Source organism: Chiloscyllium plagiosum, unplaced genomic scaffold (genome assembly GCF_037043375.1).
Source record: "Chiloscyllium plagiosum isolate Xiang-an unplaced genomic scaffold, Cpla_swu_hap1 HiC_scaffold_29, whole genome shotgun sequence".
Lineage (NCBI taxonomy): Eukaryota > Metazoa > Chordata > Chondrichthyes > Orectolobiformes > Hemiscylliidae > Chiloscyllium > Chiloscyllium plagiosum.
Window position 1 is genome coordinate 79,815,088 of NW_028270167.1, and position 20,732 is coordinate 79,835,819.

The 20,732-nt window shown below is 45.3% G+C and overlaps 1 long non-coding RNA gene across 1 annotated transcript in view; it reads left to right on the forward strand.

Annotated features, from left to right (window-relative positions):
- The first annotated feature begins 1,617 nt into the window (after positions 1–1,617).
- LOC148142402 (uncharacterized) overlaps positions 1,618–20,732 on the forward strand; it is a 28,521-nt gene continuing 9,406 nt past the window's right edge. Inside the window, exons 1-2 of the long non-coding RNA XR_015752089.1 lie at positions 1,618–1,745; positions 3,767–3,895. This is a non-coding gene — a long non-coding RNA (uncharacterized LOC148142402). The remainder of the gene's footprint in view (positions 1,746–3,766; positions 3,896–20,732) is intronic.

Genomic DNA, 20,732 nt, shown 5'->3' on the forward strand with positions numbered 1-20,732 from the left:
TTGAGTGTTTTTTACACTGTTCCTTCAAATGTTTTCCACTGTCCATTTACAGGCACATATTTCAGTCTGTTTAGCCTGTTTACCTTGGCCAGTTCTCCTCTTAAACTCATGTCATTGGCTATTTTTGTTTCTAGTTGTAGCTTGTCCTTTCTTTAAAACTTTATATTTATTTAAACTGCACTTTATCACAATTTCCCGAAGGATCTCTGCAGGTGACATTACTCATTCACTAAGTTTCATTACACGGTCGCTCTGCGATAGTTATGTCCCGAGCCAGTTGCACAATGTGTTTTTCAAAGAAACACTGAAAAAAAATTCTCCGAACTCCTTTCAACATCAATGTTGACCGTGTGTTTGTCCCAGATTATACAAATATTGAAGTTTTCCAAAATTATCACAATGCCGTTGTTAAAAAATTCCAATGAGTTCCTGTTTAATGCAGTGATGAGCAACGGAATGCTGTTCGGTTGCTAAAACTGTTCTGCTGCTTGTGTCCTTGGCAAGTAGTAGCCAGAATTTAGACTGACTCTACTTCATGATCTGAGGCCAAATGCTTTCTCTGTCATGCCTTTGTTAACCATTATTGTTAGTGTTACCCATTTTGCCTGAGTTTGCACAAGACTGAACCACTGAATATTTTTGTTCACCCTGTATCCATGTCTCCCTGGTGTCTAAATCTCTTTTATCTCTGTGTCACAAATCCATTGACCTTTTTGCAGCAACGTTGTCCATTCAAAAAAAAAATTACATACTCTCTACCACAATTTTCTGTCACAAATCTATTCGCTGATGTACAATTTTAGTTAAACTCTATCCCTTCCTGTTCCTTTCTGCTTGTCTTCAGCCACATTCCCATGCTGTTCCATTGCTTCACCTTTTCTATTTGGATTTGGAAAGCTCCTTTCACCTGCATCCTCTCTGTCAGTTTAATGCCCTGTCCATAAACCTACCGACATGATTGGCCAGGACCCTGGTCCCAGCACAGTTCCAGGGGGACCATCCTAATAGATTTTTAAATCAGGTATGGGATGTGTGAGTCTCTGGCTGACCAGCCTTTCTTCCCCTGTCCTAGAAGCCCTTGAACTGAGTAACGTGCTCGGCCATTTCAGAGGGTAATCGAGAGGCAAACACTTTGCTGTGGGGATGTTGTGCAGACCACGTGAGGATGGGCAGATGTCCTTCTCGAAAGGACAAGTGTTTGGATTTGTTGTATATCAGCAATGGTTTCATACTTATTTGTGGATTGTTAATTATTATTTTTAAAATTATTGATTTCAAATGTCTCCTTTTCAGATGGCGGGATTCAATCCTGCCTCCCCTGAACATGAGCTGAGGTTTTGGATACATTCTCTCGCAATAATACCACTCGGCCATCACTTCGCCTGCTCACTGGGTGCTCATCCCTGAGCACTGATACCAGGGCATCATGAAGCTAAACCCATTTTTCCGACACAATTGTGTGATCCTGACACCTTCCAGCAATCTGGGACTATTACTTAATATCGCTCCATTTTCCAGACCTCTGAGGAACTCAGTGCCATCCTCCATGTGTAACCCTCACTGCATCTGTTTTATTTCCCATTCTGTCTATTTCTCTGTCTCCTGTAGTTACTCAGGAAAGTCCTGACTCAATAGCCTTCCCAGCTGCTGGGTGGATCGTCCATCACCACATGGAACGCAGTTGGTCTGCCAGAGAGAGACAAAGGGAAAGGAGATCTGGATCCTTCAATAAATCCTGTAGTGAAGTAAGGTCACCCACAGTGCACAGAGCAAAGAACAATGAGAGGGCTCCAAACATCTGTTAACACAACATGATATAGATACAGTGCTGGAGGGGGAGCACAGTACACACACACACAGACTCCAGGCTCAATCACCACCCCAATGTAAGTTCTGTCATATTAAAACTCACTACTCTGCAACAGTGTATCTATGGCATGTCTTGTGGTCCAGTGTCTTCAATAATATTTAATTCCTATAACAGATCCTATCGCTGTAACCTCCTCCCTTCCCGATACTCCCTCCACATACTTGAAATGTACTGCATTCCAGACTACCAGCCCTATCGCTGTAACTTGCTTCAGTGTCTACAACATGCCTTACCTCGGTAGTCTGCTCCTCCAATAAGGTAAAAACAAGGACTACAGATGCTGGAAACCAGAGTCTAGATTAGAGTGGTGCTGGAAAAGCTCAGCAGGTCAGGCAGCATCCCAGGAACAGGAAAATTGATGTTTCCTTTATCAGGAACAGATGCCGGGAGCCAGCAGAGTGGGGAGATAAATGAGAGGGGAGTGGGGATGGGGAGAAAGTAGCATAGAGCACAATAGGTGAATGGGGTGGGGAAGAAGGTGATAGGTCAGAGTGGAGGATGGAGGAAGGTAGCAAAGAGTACAATGGGTGAATGGGGGTGGGGATGGGGGTGCGAGGGTGGAATGGATAGGTGGAAAGGGAGATCGGTCATGAGTGTGGTGCTGAGCTGGAAGGCTGGAGGGGGGTGAGATGGGGGAAGGGGAAATGAGGAAACTGGTGAAGACCACATTGATGCCCTGGGGTTGAAGTGTTCCGAGCCGGAAGGTGAGGCGTTCTTCCTCCAGGCGTTGGGCGGTAAGGAAGTGGTGGTGGAGGAAGCACAGGAGCTGCATGTCCTCGGCAGAGTGGGAGGGGGAGTTGAAATGTTGGGCCATAGGGCGGTGGGGTTGATTGGTGCGGGTGTACCAGAGATGTTCCCTAAAGTGCTCCGCTAGGAGGTGTCCAGTCTCCCCAATGTAGAGGAGGCGATGGAGCCTGTAACTGGAGTGGGTGTGGTGTTAGGGGGAATGGGGATGGAGTCATGAGCAGGGGCGGTGTTCCCCTCAGGGTTCTGGGGGCGGGGATGGTGACGGGACCTGGGGGGGGTGTCAGCAGAATGCAGGTGAGTAGCGTTGATGTGGGCGGAAGTGGTGGCAAACACGGCAGTGGGGGAGCGTGGAAATCACTGCGTGTGTGACATCAGCGATGATGTGAGGGGTGGAAGTGATGTCAGAGATGGAAATGTGTTGCTGGAAAAGCGCAGCAGGTCAGGCAGCATCTAGGGAACAGGAGAATCGACGTTTCGGGCATTAGCCCTTCTTCAGGAAGTGATGTCACTTGTGGTGTATGAGGAATTGTGAGGGGCAGAAAAGGCATTTACTTTATTTTAACCAATAATTTCCTGTCACCAATCTGTTTGACAATGTCATATTTCAATTAAACTCAGTCCCTTACTGTTTCTTTCTTTTGGTCTTCATTCACATCTCCATGGTGTTCCAATATTTCAACCTTTCTCTTTGGACTTGGGAATTTCCATTCACCTCAGACCTGTCCCCTCCTCATCTGTGTCCATTTATAGCACACTGCATAATCTGGTACCAGAGGAGCCTATCCCAATAAAATAACTCAGTCTTCTCTGAGTACTGGTAGCAGTGCTCACTGGTCAGAACCACTTCTGATAATACCCGTTGTGTGATCCTGATACATTCCTGCATTCTGCTGATATCACTGTCTCTCTCCATGTGGTATCCCTCACTGTGTGGGTCTAATTGCTGTCTCTGTCAGTGTCTCTCGCTCTTCCAGCTATTCCAGATCCTGAGCCAACAGCATTCTCCACTCCAGAGGGAAGCAACTGCACAGGCCATGGATGGAGACTGGGAATTTCCAGATCTCTGTGGGACTCAGTGCCATTCTCCATGTGTAACCTTCATTGCATCAATGTAATTTTTCATTCTGTCTACTTCTCTGACTCCTGTAGGTATTCCTGATGTCCCTGACTCAACAGAATTCCCAATTCCTGTCTCGTCCATCACCACATTGAAGACAGTTGGTCAGCCAGAGAGAGATGGAGAGTGAGATCTGGAGCCTTCAGTAAATCCTGCAGCCGGTAAGATCACTCACAGTAAACAGCACAGGGAGGAGTTAGTGGACTTTAATTCAGACCCTGAGGGCATGATGTAGGAACAATGCTGGGCAAGGAACATGAGAAAATTCTCAGGCTTCATTATCACCATCTTGTCTGTAAATTCATCTGTTCCACAGAACCCTCCCTATGTCTGTCAGTATCTCTGCTGTCTGTTTCATCGATACCACTTCCCCTATCTCTATCAGCCCCTACAATCCTGCTTATCCCTGTAAGCTCCTCATATCAGTAAAACTCTCCAAGTTTCTGCCTTTGCCTTTAATCCCGGGTTCTGTCACATCTCTCCTTAACTGTGAAAAACAACTTGTCAGTTCCTTAAGCCATCCCTGTCAGTGTAGCCCTTTCCAGACCTGAAAAACTTCCCTGTCTTTGTGACTTTTTTGAACTCCTATTACCTTCATGATCTCTGTAACCTTCCAGTCACGGCAACAAAAAAGTTCTGTATCTTCGTAACTCCACCAGCTGTTAGACTCCTCCTTGTCTCTGGACACAAAGCAGAGTGACTCTGCTTCTCTCATAAATTGGTTTCTACATTTCTAATGATGACTATGAACTCTTCCTGTCTCTAAAACGCACTCAGTCTCTGTAAACTCTGCTGGTCCCGCTTCATGTAATTTCCTTCAGAAACTGCAAACCTCTATGCCTTTAATCTCCTCCAGATGCAACCACGCAGTTTATTTCTATAACCCCCATGAGTCATAGAGTCATAGAGATGTACAATATGGAAACAACCCGTCCACGCCGACCAGATATCCCAACCCAATCTAGTCCCACCTGCCAACACCCGGCCCATATCCCTCCAAACCCTTCCTATTCATATACCCATCCAAATGCCTCTTAAATGTTGCAATTGTACCAGCCTCCACCACATCCTCTGGCAGCTCACTCCATACACGTACCATTCTCTGTGTGAAAAAGTTGCCCCTTAGGTCTCTTTTATATCTTTCTCCCCTCACCCTAAATCTATGCCCTCTAGTTCTGCACTCCCCAACCCCAGGGAAAAGAGTTTGTCTATTTATCCTATCATCCATTTATCCATACCCCTCATAATTTTGTAAACCACTGTAAGGTCACCCCTCAGCCTCCGACACTCCAGGGAAAACAGCTCCAACCTGTTCAGCCTCTCCCACTGGCTCAAACACTCCAACCCAGGCAAAATCCTTGTAAATCTTTTCTGATCCCTTTCAAGTTTCACAACATCTTTCCAATAGCAAGGAGACCAGAATTGCACAAAATACTCCAACAGTGGCCTAACCAATGTCCTGTGCAGCCGCAACATGACCTCCCAACTCCTGTACTCAATACTCTGACCAATAAAGGAAAGCATACAAAATCCCTTCTTCACTATCCTATCTACCTGTGACTCCACTGCCAAAGAGCTATGAACCTGCACTCCAAGGTCTGTTTGTTCAGCAACACTCCCGTGCATCTTACCATTACGTCTAAGTCCTGCTAAGATTTGCTTTCCCAAAATGCAACACCTTGTATTTATCTGAATTAAACTCCATCTGCCACTTAGCCCATTGGCCCACCTGGTCCAGATCTGAGGAAACCGTCTTCGCTGTCCACTGCACCTCCAATTTTGGTGTCATCTGCAAACTTACTAACTGTACCTCTTATGCTCGCATCCAAATCATTTATGTAATTGACAAAATGTAGAGGACCCAGCACCAATCCTTGTGGCACTCCACTGGTTACAGGTCTCCAATCTGACAAACAACCCTCCACCACCACTCTTTTACCTTTGAGCCAGTTCTGTATCCAAATGGCTAGTTTTCCCTGTAATCCATGAGATCTAACCTTGCTAATCAGTCTCCCATGGGGAAACCTTGTTGAATGCCTTACTGAAATCCATACAGATCACATCTATCACTCTGCCCTCATCAATCGTCTTTGTTACTTTGTTACTTCTTGATTTCCCACGCACAAAGCAATGTTGACTATCCCTAATCAGTCCTTGCCTTTCCAAATACATGTACATCCTGTCCCTCAGGATTCTCTCCAACAACTTGCCCACCGCCGAGGTCAGGCTTACCGGTCTATAGTTCCCTGACTTGTCTTTACCGCCCGTCTTAAACAGTGGCACCACTTTTGCCAACCTCCAGTCTTCCGGCATGTCACCTGTGACTATCGATGATACAACTATCTCAGCAAGAGGCCCAGCAATCACTTCTCTAGCTTCTCACAGAGTTCTCGAGTACACCTGACCAAGTCCTGGGGATTTATCCACCTTTAAGCATTTCAAGATATCCGGCACTTCCTCCTCTGTATATCTGGACTTTTTGAAAGATGTCATCATCGATTTCCCTACAGTTTATATCTTCGATATCCTTTTCCACAGTAAATACTGATGCAAATATTCATTTAGTAGCTCCCCCATTTTCTGTGGCTCCACACAAAGGCCGCCTTGCTGATCTTTGTGGGGCCCTATTCTCTCCCCAGTTACCCTTTTGTCCTTAGTATATTTGTAAAAACCCTTTGCATTCTCCTTAATTCTATTTGCCAAAGCTATGTCATGTCCCCTTTTTGTCCTCACTGGGCGGTCCCGCAGGAATATCCTCTGTCAGTCCTGCTGGGATGTTTCACCCAATCAGAACCAGCAGCTCTCCTCCTCTCTCAGCTCCCCTTCTGTCCTTCCTGCAGCATCTGTCCCCTGGAACATTGTGCTGCCGGTCCCCTCCCTCCCTCTGCTGTTGTTCTGTAATACCTGTGAATTTTCAGTCCCATGTTCCCATCCATGCCATGCGCTCATCTGCCTTAACTGTCAGGCCTTTTACATCAAAGTCAGTGCAGTTGTATTGATCGGTTTTCCCTCATTGCCTGCTCTGCTCTTGCCTGCCTTATCGCTTGAAATGACTCTTTGAAATTCAGTCCCAACTTCAAACTTCAGTCTCTATCCTGAGACAATCCCCCTCACTGTGGACAACACCGTCACCCTTCATGTCATCTGTAAACCTTCTGCTATCACATCCAACTCATTAATGTACATAATAAACAGCGATGGTTCCTGCACAGATCCCTGTGGTACATCCGCTGGTGAAAGGCTCCTCATCACCGAAACAACCTTCCACCAGTTTTGGATCCAATTTGCCAACTTGCCTTGGATCCTAGTGGCTCTTCCCTTTTGGACCAGCCTTCCATGTGGGACCTTGGCAAAGGCAGTACTGAACCCAATGGAACCCACATCATCTGCACTGCCCTCATCAAGATTTTTCAATCATAATTTCAAAGAAAACTCAGCTGAATTCATCAGACAGGATCTTCCTTTGCCAAATCCATGCTGAATATCCCTAATTGCTTCCTGCCTTTCCAGTTATTGATTCAAACTGTCCCTCAGAATTGTTCCCAATAATTTCCCTCCCCCTGTTGTCAGACTGTCTGCTCTGTAATTACCTGGCCTATCCTTTGGGTCCAGTGACCACAACTGTCTTCGTTTTAACATTGTTATGGAAAAAGATCAGACAGATTGACAGATTAAGGTGTGAAACTGGAGCAGGGCCAGATTTGGGGACATGAGGCAGGATTGAGCAGAGGTGAATTGGGTGAATTAAAAATCACACAACACCAAGTTATAGTCCAACAGGTTTATTTCAAAGCACTAGCTTTCAAAGCGCAGGTGATCAGCCTAAAAGATGAAAGGCTTAGACAACATGTGTTTGATATTACATTCCATGACACTGCTATCATGTTGCTATAAATTCTGAGCCTTAAGATTGTGCTCCACAACCACCTGATGAAGTAGCGCTCCGAAACCTAGTGCCTCCGAATAAACCTGCTGGACTGGAAGCTGGGGTTGTGTGATTTTTAACTTTGCCCATCCCAGCCACCACCGGCTCCTCCACATTATGACTATCATCGATTGGGCAAGACTGTTTGAAGAAAAATGAATGACTGGAAAACGGGATGCTTCTAAAAGTGTGATCTCAAGAATCCAGGGCCAGTATGTCCCTGTTAGAGTGAAGGGAAAATCTGGCAGGTTCAGGGATCCCTGGCTGATGAGGGATATTGTGGCTCTGTTCAGGAAAAAGCAAACAGCATACATAGAGTTTCAGCTATTCATATCTTTTCCAGTCCTAAGGACATGATCAATCTCAGGTCCCTGCAGCACTCCTGATCTTTATAACTCACTGCAATGCCTGTGACTATCTGATCCAGTTCCGAAAAGACTCACTATCTGTGTAACATCCTCCCTTGCCTTTCACCCATCCTGTCAATGTCAGGTCTTCCATTCTGTCCCTCATCTACTCATCTCCATAACCTTCTCCATCTCTTACACCCCTATCTGTGTAAATGTCACCTTCCCCTACAAACTTTCCCACTTTGACCAAACTGCAGGAGTTACTAATGCTCCCTTATCTGTGAAACTGCCTCCCACCAAAATGGATGTCCTTATCTCCTGCTAAAATTGTAAGACACCACACCCTCTATACCTAAATAACTTGCAGAACCTAAGCCTTTCAATAACTATAAACATCTTCAGTCACGACTGCCCTCCACATGTCTGTTTGTTCTTCTAATCTATAAAACCGTCTAGATTTCTGTAATCTGCTCCATTCACATAAAACACCCCTGTCTGTGCAAACCACCCCATCCTATCAACATCCTTATGCCTGTAACTGCTGCATCCCTCCCCAGCTCCCCATCTCCATGAACTGTTGTAGACCCTACAGCTCTCCACATTTCTGTAACACCCTGTGACTCTCTGGTCCTCCCTCCCTGTGAAACCACCTCCAGTCCCCACACCCCTCCCAGTCTGGGTCGTTTGCTCCAGGTCAGACCATTGCTGTGTCTGTTACCTCCTGACAATCCTAGCAACCATTCCTATTTGTGTCTCTTAATTCCGATCCCATCTCTCCAGCTTTCTGAAACCTCTTTGTGCCATTGTGAGCCTCCTTATTTAGAATATAGAGCGGTACAGCACAGAGCAGGCCCTTCGGCCCTCGATGTTGCACTGACCCTTTATCCTACTCTCAGATTAAACTAAACTAAAGGCCCCACATTTTACTATCATCCAAGTGCCTATCTAAGTGTTGCTTATGTAACTAATGTATTGGTCTCCACTACAAATATTGGCGGTCCATTCCATGCATCTGCCACTCTGTGTGTAAAAAAAAAAAAACCCTCTCACATCTCCCGTTAAACATTCTCCAATCACCTTCCATTTATGTTCCCTCGTTATAGCCATTTGAGCAATGGGAGAAGTATCTGGTTATCCTCTCTATCGAGGCCTCAAATCATCTCGTTCACTTCTATCAAGTCACTCCTCATCCTTTTTCATTCCAATGAGAAAAGCCCAAATGCTCTCAACCTACCTTCATTAGACCTCCACTCCTGATAAATCTACTCTGCACCCTCTCTAAAGCTTCCACATCTTTCTGATAATGAGGCAGCCAGAACTGAACACAATATACCAAATGTTCTCTAACCAGATAGAGCTGCAGCATAACTTCATGGAACTTAAACTCAATCCCGCTGCTAATGAAAGCCAACACAACAAACACCTTCTGAACAAGGCAATCAACTTGAGTGATAACATTGAGGGATCTATGGACGTGGACTTCAAGATTCTTCTGTTCCTCCACACTGTCAAGAATCCTGCCTTTCACCCTGTAAAGGTTGTCTGTGGAATCCTGCAATCTTAAACCCTCCCTATCTTGGTAACTTCCTGTGATCCCTACAACTCTCGCAAACAGTGAAACCTCTTCATATCCCGACAATCCTCCTTCGCTCTGTAACCTCCTTTATTAGCATCTGCCCTCAAAAGTCCTGAAGCCTCCTTTTTTTACCACAGCAGTATTCCTAATATCTGCAATACCGTCTCATCCTGATCTCATTCACTGTCTCTGCAACCCCATCACCCTCTAGTCCCCTCTGGGGAATATTGCAGAGTAAAGGAAGGGTTGTAGAGTCCGGGTCATGTTACAGAAGTAAGAAGGGCTGCAGAATCTGGAGGATGGTACAAATGTATGAAGGGACGTGGATCCTGAGGAGGCTAGAGGGAGCAGGATTCATAGAACCTACAGGATGGGACCGAGAATGGTTTGTGGAACCTGAAGGATATTACAATTTAAATGACTGACTCTTTTTGATTGGACTATTTATGCAGATATTTATCATGATGGCTGTGCACAGCTTCAGATTGCCAGGCTGGGAGATGTGAGCTCAGATGTGAATCTATTTGCCCATTCTGTCTGTGTGCCTGACACTGACCTGGTGCTGCTCAGGTAGAAAGCACTCTCCGTGTATATTTACGTGACTGACCAGAGCTCACCACATCCAAGCCTTTGTTTGGAATGTTCTTTATTTTTTTCATTATTTTCAAGTGACAATTCCGCAAGATGCCGTAATTGGGGAGTTTCCATTTTGAGAGAATGAAACCTTTACCATTGGAAATTGGGAAGCCTTCCAAAATGAGATAACGGCAGTCCAGAGACAGTATCCAGCATTCCTGTTAGGGTGAAAGGAAAGGCTGGTAAGGTGTAGGGAATGCTGGATGATTAGAAAATTTGAGGTTTTATTTCAGAAAAAGAAGTAAGCATATGTCAGATACAGGATTAGTGGTGCTGGAAGAGCACAGCACTTCAGGCAGCATCCGAGGACAGGCAAAATCCGAGGACAGGCAAAATCGCCTGTACTCGGATTTTGCCTGTCCTCGGATGCTGCCTGAACTGCTGTGCTCTTCCAGCACCACTAATCCAGAATCTGGTTTCCAGCATCTGCAGTCATTGTTTTTACCTATATGTCAGATACAGACAGGAGGTCTCCCAACATATTTGTTCCTCAGTCTGCCACAGGTTATTCAGGGTCTGTACACTCGTATCAAATTGATGACCCATTCTTATTTCACAGTTCCACTAACACAGTGGCCAATCCCATAAGAATGTCCTCTCTAAGTATTGCTGTGATGGTTCATGCACTCAAAACCCACCACCACGTGTCCTTCCTCTCTTGCCAACCCTTCCATGCTTCCTGTGGTCTCTCTACCTTGAAACAATGATTTGTTGGTCCTATCCCTCCCTCAGCAGTGTTTCTGTAATGATTTGATTAGATTAGTTTACTTACAGTGTGGAAACAGGCCCTTTGGTCCAAAAAGTCTACACTGACTCTCCGAAGAGCAACCCACCAAGACGCATTCCCCTACATTTACATCTTCACCAAACATGACGGGCAACTTAGCATAGCCAATTCACCTAAACTGCACATCTTTGTGACTGTGGGAGGAAACCAGAGCACCCGGAGGAAACCCACGCAGACACGGGGAGAATGTGCATATTCCACACAGATAGTAGCACAATGATAACTATAATCTCCAAGTCCCATATACCCATCCATCCCCGTGTTCATCTTCCTTAGCTGTCAGGCCCCTTGCATTGAAATAAATGCAGGTTAATCATCAGTTTTTCCCTATTCCCTGCTATGTTCTTGCCTGCCTTGTCTGTTGGAATTGCTCTCTTTAACTTGTGTAACAGTCTCAATCTTCTTTCTGTCTTTATGACAGTTTAAGGTCCACTAGTTTATACACTCTCAAGCCGCTTCTCTAATTTGCCCCACCAGAATGTTGTTCCACATCCCACCCCCAGGTCAGGTCCATTCCCCACCCTGTCTCCCTGTGCTAACCCCTTCAGGGATCTATGGACTTGTCCACCAAGGTCCCTGTATTCCTCAGCACTCCACAAGGACCTAACATTCATTATGTCTGTCTGTCGCTTATCATTCCTCCCACAGGGTATTATCTCACTTCGATCACTCTAAACCCTGCTCAAATTATCATCTGAAAGACATTGAACTGTAGACTGAGATCAACCGTCGCACTGTGGACAGAACCTCACCTTTCATGTCATTTGCGAGCCTACTAATGGTTCATTCTGCTTTTACATCCGAGTTGTTAATGCCCATTATAAACAGCAATGGTTCCTGCACAGATCCCTGTGGTACACCCACTGGTGAAGGAATTTCAAACACGAAGCAGTCTGTCCACCAATTGTGGATCCAATTTACCAACTTGCCTTGGAACCCAATGGCTTTTTACTTTTGGATCAGCCTTCCGTGTGTGAACTTGTCAAAGGCCTTATTCAATTCCATGTAACATCTGCATTGCCCTCATCAATACGTTTAGACACCATTTCAAAACACTCCACTGACTTTCTCAGACAGTATCCTCCTCTCCCAAATCCGTGAGGATTGAGCCGAGATGATCTTTACCTTTTTAAGTGTTGATTTGTCCTCAGAATTGTTTCCAATAATGTCCCTCCCCCTGCTGTCAGACTATCTGCTCTGTAATTACCTGGCCTATCCCTGCTGCTCCTGAACAAAGGAACCACATTAGTGATCCTCCAGTCATTCGGCACTTCATCTGTGACCAGAAAACTATTAAATATATCCACCAGGGCCCCAGCAACCTCCTCCCTTACCTCCCATAGCAGCCTGGGATACATTTTATTGGGCACTGGGGATTTCTCCAGCTTTATGCCTATGAAAACATTTAATACCTCCTCCGTATTGATCTTAACATGTTCTCGAACCTCACCATCCCAACTAAAATCCCTGGCTCCTGTGTGAATACAGATGAGAATTATTCATTGAAGACCTCACCTACATGCACAGATTGTCTCTTTTATTTCTAACAGGCCTCATTACTTCCTCAGTAATCCTCTTATTCTAAACATATTGATAAGATACCTTGTGACTTTTCCTTAATAGTATCTGACAAGGATATTTTATGGTCATTGTGTGTCCCTCATTTCTAAGGATATCCTTGCAGTCCCTACACTTTTGAATGGCTTCACCTGGTTTTATTGCACTGTGTTTTCTTTTTAAAACTCACGATGTCGCTTGATCAGTATATACTGGATTTGCTGCCTTTACTATTCCCTCGTCAGGAACACACTGGCCCTGAATTCTCACTGTATCACTTTAACATACTCCCACTTTCCAAATATGGACAAACTGCAGATAGTCTTCCCAGTATATGTTTGCCAGAACCTCTCGAAGAAAGAGATACTGATAGGAGACTCAGTTGTGAGGGGGACAGACAGGAAACTGTGTGCCCGCAGAAGAGACCCCAGGTGGTGTGCTGCCTCCTGGTAACCAGGGTCAAGGATGTCTCTGAGCGGTTACTGAACATTCTGAAGGGGAGGATGAACATCCAGAGGTCATTGTGCACATCGGTCCACATGACAGAGGTAGACGATGGGATGGGGTCCTGTGAAATGAGTATCAGGAGTTAGGTACGAAGTTAAAAAGCAGGACCTCAAGGGAAGTGATCTCCGGATTGCTCTCAGTGCCACCTGCCCCAGTGAGGATAGAAATAGAAAGATAGGCCAGATACATGTGTGGCTGAGGAGCTGGTGGGGGTGGGGTTCAGGTTTGGATCACTGAGATCTCTTTTGGGGTAGAGGTGACCTATACAAGATGATGGGTTTGACTTGAACCAGAGGGACGCCAGTATCCCAGCGGGGAGATTTGTTAGTGTTATTCGGGGAGGGTTTAAAAAGGTTTGGCAGGGACTCTCAATAAGGGAGGGCCTATCGACCAGTCAGCGGAAAAATGCATCAGCCATCGAGAACAAGTTTGCTATTCAGGATATCCATGGGCACAGCCAAGGTAGGGAAAAGACTTTTGGTTTAACATGCATTTATTTCAATGCACGAGGCCTGACTGGTAAGGAAGACGAGCTCAGAGCGTGGATTTGCTCTGGGGACTGGGATATTATAACCATAACAGAAACATGGCTGAGAGAAGGGCAGGACTGGCAGCTCAGTGTTCCAGGATACAGATGCTTCAGGCGTGACAGAAGGACAATTAAGTGAGGAGGGGGAGCTGCCCTTTTGATAAGGGATGGCAGAACAACAGCGCTTCGAGAGGACACTCTTTAAGAGTCATCAAATGAGGCCATATGTTTAGACGTTAGAAACAAAAAAGGGGTGTGCACTCTGTTCTGACAGTCTTCAAGATTCCCAAATAGCCAGCGGATGTGACAGGAACAGATGTGCAGAGAGATTGCAGGTACCTAATGAAATAATAATGTAGTATTGGTTGGAGATGTTAACTTCCCCTGGATGGACTGGGCCACCCACAGACTAAAAGGCCCATACGGAATTCAATTTGTCAAATGTGTCCAAGAAGTTTTCTGAAATCAAGATGTAACTCGAACAAGGCCTAACTCTACTCAGGTGGGTGCAACACCGGACCTCCCCTCAGACAGCGTGGTCAGGCAAGTCACTGAATAATCAATCAGAGAACACTTTGGGTCCAGTGACCACAACTGTCTTAGTTTTAACATAGTTATGGAAAAAGATCAAACAGGTCCACAGAATAAGGTGTGAAACTGGAGCAGGGCCAATTTTGGGGCTATTTGGCAGAATCGAGCAGAGGTTGATCGGGTGAATTAAAAAATCGCACAACACCAGGTTATAGTCCAACAGGTTTATTTCGAAGCACCAGCTTTCGAAGCGCAGGTGATCATCCTAAAAGTGAAAGGCAGAAACTAAATGTGTTTGATATTACGTTCCATGACATTGCCATCCTGTTGCTATAAATTCTGTGCCGTACGACTGTGCTCCACAACCACCTGATGAAGAAGCAGTGCTCTGAAGCCTAGTGCCTCCAAATAAACCTGCTGGACTGGAACCTGGTGTTGTGTGATTTTTAACATTGTCCACCCCAGTCCAACAACGTCTCCTCTACATTATGATTACCATCGATTGGGTGAGTCTGTGTGAAGGAAAAGGAATGACTGACAAATGGGAGGCTTTTAAAAGGGTGATCTCAAGAATCCTGGGCCAGTGTGTTCCAGTGAAGGGAGAATCTGGCAGGTTCAGAGATCCCTGGCTGCTGAGGGATATTGAGGCTCTGTTCAGGAAAAAGAAAACAGTATACATAGAGTTTAAGCTATTCGTATCTTCTTCCAGTCCTAAAGATATCATCAATCTGTGGAGACCTTGCAATCCTCTCAGGTCCCTGCAGCACTCCTGATCTGTAGATCTCACTGCAATGACTGTGACTATCTGATCCAGTTCCAAAAAGACTCACTATCTGTGTAACATCCTCCCTTGCCTATCACCCATCCTGTCAATGTCAGGTCTTCCAGTCTGTTCATCATCCACCCATACATTGACTTTAAGTTATTTGTATCTTTTTCCAGACCGAAAGATACAATCAATTTTTTAGACCGTACAATCCTCTCGGGTCCGTGCAGCATCCCTGATCTGTAGAACTCACTCCAATGCCTGTGACTATCTGATCCACTTCCAAAAAGACTCACTATATGTGTAACATCCTCCCGTGGCTATCTCCCACCCTGTCAATGCAAGCTGTTCCAGTCTCTCCATCCATCTACTCATCTCCAGAACCATCTCCAGCTCTTACACCCCTATCTGTGGAAACGTCACCCTCCCCTACAACCCTTCCCACTTTGACCAAACTGGAGGAGGTTACTAATGCTCCCTCATCCGTGAAACTGTCTCTAACCAAAATTGCTGTGCTTTCCTCCTGGTAAAATTGTCTAACTCCACATCCTCTATATCTAAATAACCTGCAGAAACTTAGCCTTTCTATAACTATAAACATCTTCAGTCGCGACTGCTATCCACATAGCTGTGTGTTCTTCTAATCTATAAAACCGTCTTGATTTCCACAATCTGCTCCATTCACCTCAAACACTCCTGTCTGTGTGAAACATCCCATCCTACCAACATCCTTTTCTGTGTAAACTGCTCCATCTCTCCCAACCTCCCCATCTCCATGAACTCCTGCAGGCCCTATAGCTCTGTAACCTCTTGTGGCTCTATGGTCCTCCCTCCCTGTGAAGTTACCTCCAGTCCCCACAGCACCCCCAGTCTGGGTTGTCTGCTCCAGATCAGACCATTGCTGTCTGTGTTACCTCTGACAATCCGAGCACACCTTCCTATTTGTGTCTCTTCATTCAGATCCCATCCTCTGCAGCTTTCTGAAACCTCTTTGTGCCATTGTAACCCTCCCTATTTAGATCGAAGAACAGTACAGCACAGCGAAAGGCCCTTTGGCCCTCAATGTTGTGCCGATCATTTATCCTACTGACCCTACATTTTATTATCAGCCATTTGCTTGTCTAAGAGTTCACTAAATGTCCCTAATGTATCGGACTCTACTACCACTGTTGGCAGTGCATTGTACGCACCTGCTACACTGTGTGTAAAGAACACCCCTGATATCTCCTGTAAAATCTTCCTCTGATCACCTTCACTTTATGTCCCCTTCTTATTTCCATTTTTGCAATGGGAAAAGTATGTGGCTATCCTCTCTATCTAAGCCTCAAATCATCTCGTTCACCTCCAGTAAGTCATCTCTTGTCCCTTTTCATTCCAAAAAGAAAAGCCCTAACTCCCTCAACCTTTCTCTATAAGATCTCCCCTCCAGTCCAGGCAGCATCTGGTAAATCTCCTCTACACCCTCTCTATAGCTTCTACATCTTTCTGATGATGAGGCAACCAGAACTGAACGCAATATACCAAGTGTTGTCTAACCACACTTGTCTTGATAGAGCTGCAGCATAACCTCATCGCTCTTAAACTCAATCTCTCTGCTAATGAAAGCCAACACACCACATGCATTCTGAATAAGGCTAACCACTTGAGTAGCAGCTTTGAGGGATCAATGGATGTGGACCCCAAGATTCTTCTGTTCCTCCACACTGTCAAAAATACTGCCTTTCTCCCTGTAAAGGTTGTCCGCGGAATTCCTCAATCTTAAACCCACCCTATCTTGGTAACTTCCTCCAATCCCTCCAACATCATAAACTGGGAAACCTCTTAAAGTCCCGATAATCCCCCTTACCTCTGTAACCTCCTTTATTAGCATAAACCTTCAAAATTACTGAAACCTCTTTTTGCCACAGAAACATTCCAGATATCTGCATAACTCTCTAGAATGGCTATGCACCCTTCAGGTTCCCAGGCCGGGAGATGGGAGTTCAGATGTGAATCTATTTGCCCATTCTGTCTGTATGCCTGATACTGACCTGGTGCTGCTCTGGTAGAAAGCACTCTCCGTGCATTTGGTAACCTCCAGATCTATGTAACTGATCAGAGCTCGCCTTATCGAAGCCTTTCTTTGGAAAGTTCTTTGTTTTGTCATTATTTTCCAGCAAACATTTCATGAGATGCAGGAACTGGGAAGTTTCCATTTTGAGAGAATGACACCTTTATCACTGGAAATTGGAATGCCTTCTAAAATGAGAACAGCAGTTTGGAGGCAGGAGACATATTCCTGTGAGGGTGAAAGGCTAGGCCAGTAGGTGTTTGGAATGCTGGATGAGGAGAGAAATTGAGGTTTAAGTTAAGAGAGAAGTAAACATATCTCAGGAGAGAGTGTGAATCCTTAGGAGAATATAAAGGCAGCAGGCGTATACTAAAGCTGAAGATCAGGAGGGCGAAAGGGGGACATGAGATAGCTTTGGCAAATAGGATTAAGGAGAATCCAAAGGGTTTTTATAAAAATATAAAGGACAAAATGGTAACTAGGGAGAGAATAGGGCCCCTTGAAGATCAGCAAGGCAGCCTGCACGTGGATCTGCAGGAGATTGGGAGATATTAAACAAGTGTTTTACATCAGTATTTACTGTGGGGAGGACATGGAAGATATAGAATGTAGGGAAATAGATGGTGTCAACTTGCAAACTGTCCATATTACAGAGGAGGAGGTGCTGGATGTCTTGAAATGCATAAAGATGGATAAACTCTCAGGACCTTATCAGGTCATAGAGATGTACAATATGAAAAAAGATCCTTCAGTCCAACCCATCCACGCCGACCAGATATCCCAACCCAATCTAGTACCACCTGAGTCTCCACCACTTCCTCTGGCAGCTCATTCCATACACGTACTACCCTCTGTGTGAAAAAGTTGCCCCTCAGTCTCTTTCATATCTTTCCCCCGCACCCTAAATCTATGCCCTCTAGTTCTGTACTCCCCGACACCAGGGAAAAGACTTTGTATATTTATCCCATACGGGCCCCTCATAATTTTGTAAACCTCCATAAGGTCTCCCCTCAGCCTCCGATGCTCCAGGTAAAACAGCCCCAGCCTGTTCAGCCTCTCCCTAGAGCTCAAATCCTCCAACCCTGGCAACATCCTTGTAAAGCTTTTCCGAGCCCTTTCAAATTTCACAACATCTTTCGGTTAGGAAGGAGACCAGAATTGCAAGCAATATTCCAACAGTGGCCTAACCAATGTCCTGTACAGTCGCAACATGACCTCCCAACTCCTGTACTCAATACGCTGACCAATAAAGGAAAGCATACCAAACGCTTCCTCACTATCCTATCTACCTGCAACTCCACTTTCGAGGAGCTATGAACCTGCACTCCAAGGACTCTTTGTTCTGCAACACTCCTTCGGACCTTACCAGGGCCTGATCAGGTGTACCCTCGAACTCTGTGGGAAGCAAGGGAAGTGATTGCTGGGCCCCGTGCTGAAATATTTGTATCATCGATTGTCCCAGGTGAGGTGCCAGAAGACTGGAGGTTGGCTAACGTGGTGCCACTATTTAAGCAAGGTGGTAAGAAGAAGCCAGGGAACTACAGACCGGTTCGCCTGACGTCAGTGGTGGGCACGTTAAAGGAGGGAATCATGAGGGACAGGATTTGCATGTGTTTAGAAAGTCAGTGTCTAATTATGGATAGTCAGCATTGCTTTATGCATGGGAAATCATGTCTCAAGAAATTGAAGTGAGGTTTTTGAAAAAATAACAAAAAGGATTGATGAGGGCAGAGCAGTCAATGTGAGCGGTATGGAATTCAATAAGGTGTTCGCAAAGTTTCCACATGTGAAATTGGTGAGCAATGTTAAATCTCATGGAATACAAGGAAAACCAGCCATTTGGATACAGAACTCGCCCGAAGGTAGAAGACAGAGGGTGGTGGTGGAAAGTTGTTTTTCAGACTGGAGACCTGTGACCAGTGGAGCGCTACAAGGATCAGTGCTGGATCCACTATTTTTGTTATTTATATAAATGTTTTGGATGTGAACATACGAGGTGTAATTAGTAAGTTTATAGATGACACCAAAATTGGAGGTGTTGTGGATAGCAAAGAATGTTACCTCAGATTACAACGGGATCTGTATCCGATGGGCCAATGGGCTGAGGTGTGGCAGATGGAGTTTAATTTAGATAAATGTGAGGTGCTGCATTTTGGGAAAGAAAATCTCAGCAGGACTTACTCACTTAATGGTATGTTCCTAGAGAGTGTTGCTGAACAAAGAAACTTTGGAATGCAGATTCATAGCTCCTTGAAAATAGAGTCGCAGGTAGATAGGATAGTGAAGAAGGTGTTTGGTATGTTTGCTTTTACTGATCAGAGCATTGACTAGAGGAGTTGGGAGGTCATGTTCTGGCTGTACAGGACATTGGATAAGTGATTTTTGGAATATTGTGTGCAATACTTGTCTCCTTCCTATCGGAAGGATTTTTTGTAAATTTAATGGTTTCAGAAAAGATTTGCAAGGATGTTGCTAGGATTGGAAGATTTGTGCTTTAGGGAGAGGTTAAATGGGCTGGGGTATTTGAGGCTGATGGGTGACCATACAGAGATTTATAAACTCATTACATTATTTTTTTTTACATTACATTACAGTGTGGAAACAGGCCCTTCGGCCCACCAAGTCCACACCGACCCGCCGAAGCGCAACCCACCCATACCCCTACATTTACCCCTTACCTAACACTACGGGCAATTCAGCATGGCCAATTCACCTGACCTGCACATCTTTGGACTGTGGCAGGAAACCGGAGCACCCGGAGGAAACCCACGGAGACGCGGGGAGAACGTGCAAACTCCACACAGTCAGTCGCCTGAGGCGGGAATTGAACCCGGGTCTCAGGCGCTGTGAGGCAGCAGTGCTAACCACTGTGCCACCGTGCCGCCCACTGTGCCACCGTGCCGCCCACCGTGCCACCGTGCCGCCCACAAGAGAAGCATGGATAGGTTTAACAGACAAGGTCTTTTCTCTGAGGTAGTGGAGCCCAGAACCGGACAGCCTAGCTTCAGGGTGAGAGGGGAAAGATATAAAAGGAACCTAAGGGACAATGTTTTCAGGCAGAGGGTGATGTGTGTATGGAATGAACTGCTAGAGGAAGTGGTGGAGACTGGTACAATGACTGCATTTAAAAGGCATCTGGATGGGTATACGAACAGGAAGGGTTGAGAGGGATTAGGGCCAAGTGTTGGCAAATAAGACGAGATTATTTTAGGATATATGGGTGGCATGAACGAGTTGGACACCGAAGGCCCTGATTCTGTGCTGTACACCTCCATGACTGAATGTTTTCCACTGTCCATTTCCAGCCATACACTTCACTATTTCCCCTGTTTACCTTGGTCAGTTTTCCTCTCAAATACATGTAAATGGCTTTGGTTGTGATTGCAGGGTGTGCTTTATGGTCACTTTAAAAATCCATCAGCCCTTTGAATTCCACTACACGACAATTTCCCCGCGGATATCTCAGTGTGACATTACTCCTTCACTCAGCTTCATCACCCAATGGTCGATCTGAGATAATCATATCCCTGGCCATTTACTCAATGTGTTATTTAAAGAAACACTGACAAAAACATTCGGAGAGGAGTTCGGAGAATATCATTTTTGACAAACATTGAAGTCTCCCAAAATTATCACAGTGCCTTTGCATTACACAGGAATTCATTGGAATGTGTAACAGTGTTGAGCAATGAAATATTGTCAGGCCGCCTCAAAACTGTTCTCCTCCTTGTGTTTTTGACACATGTTACCCAGATTCTGCATTCAGGCTGATTCAGCTGCATCA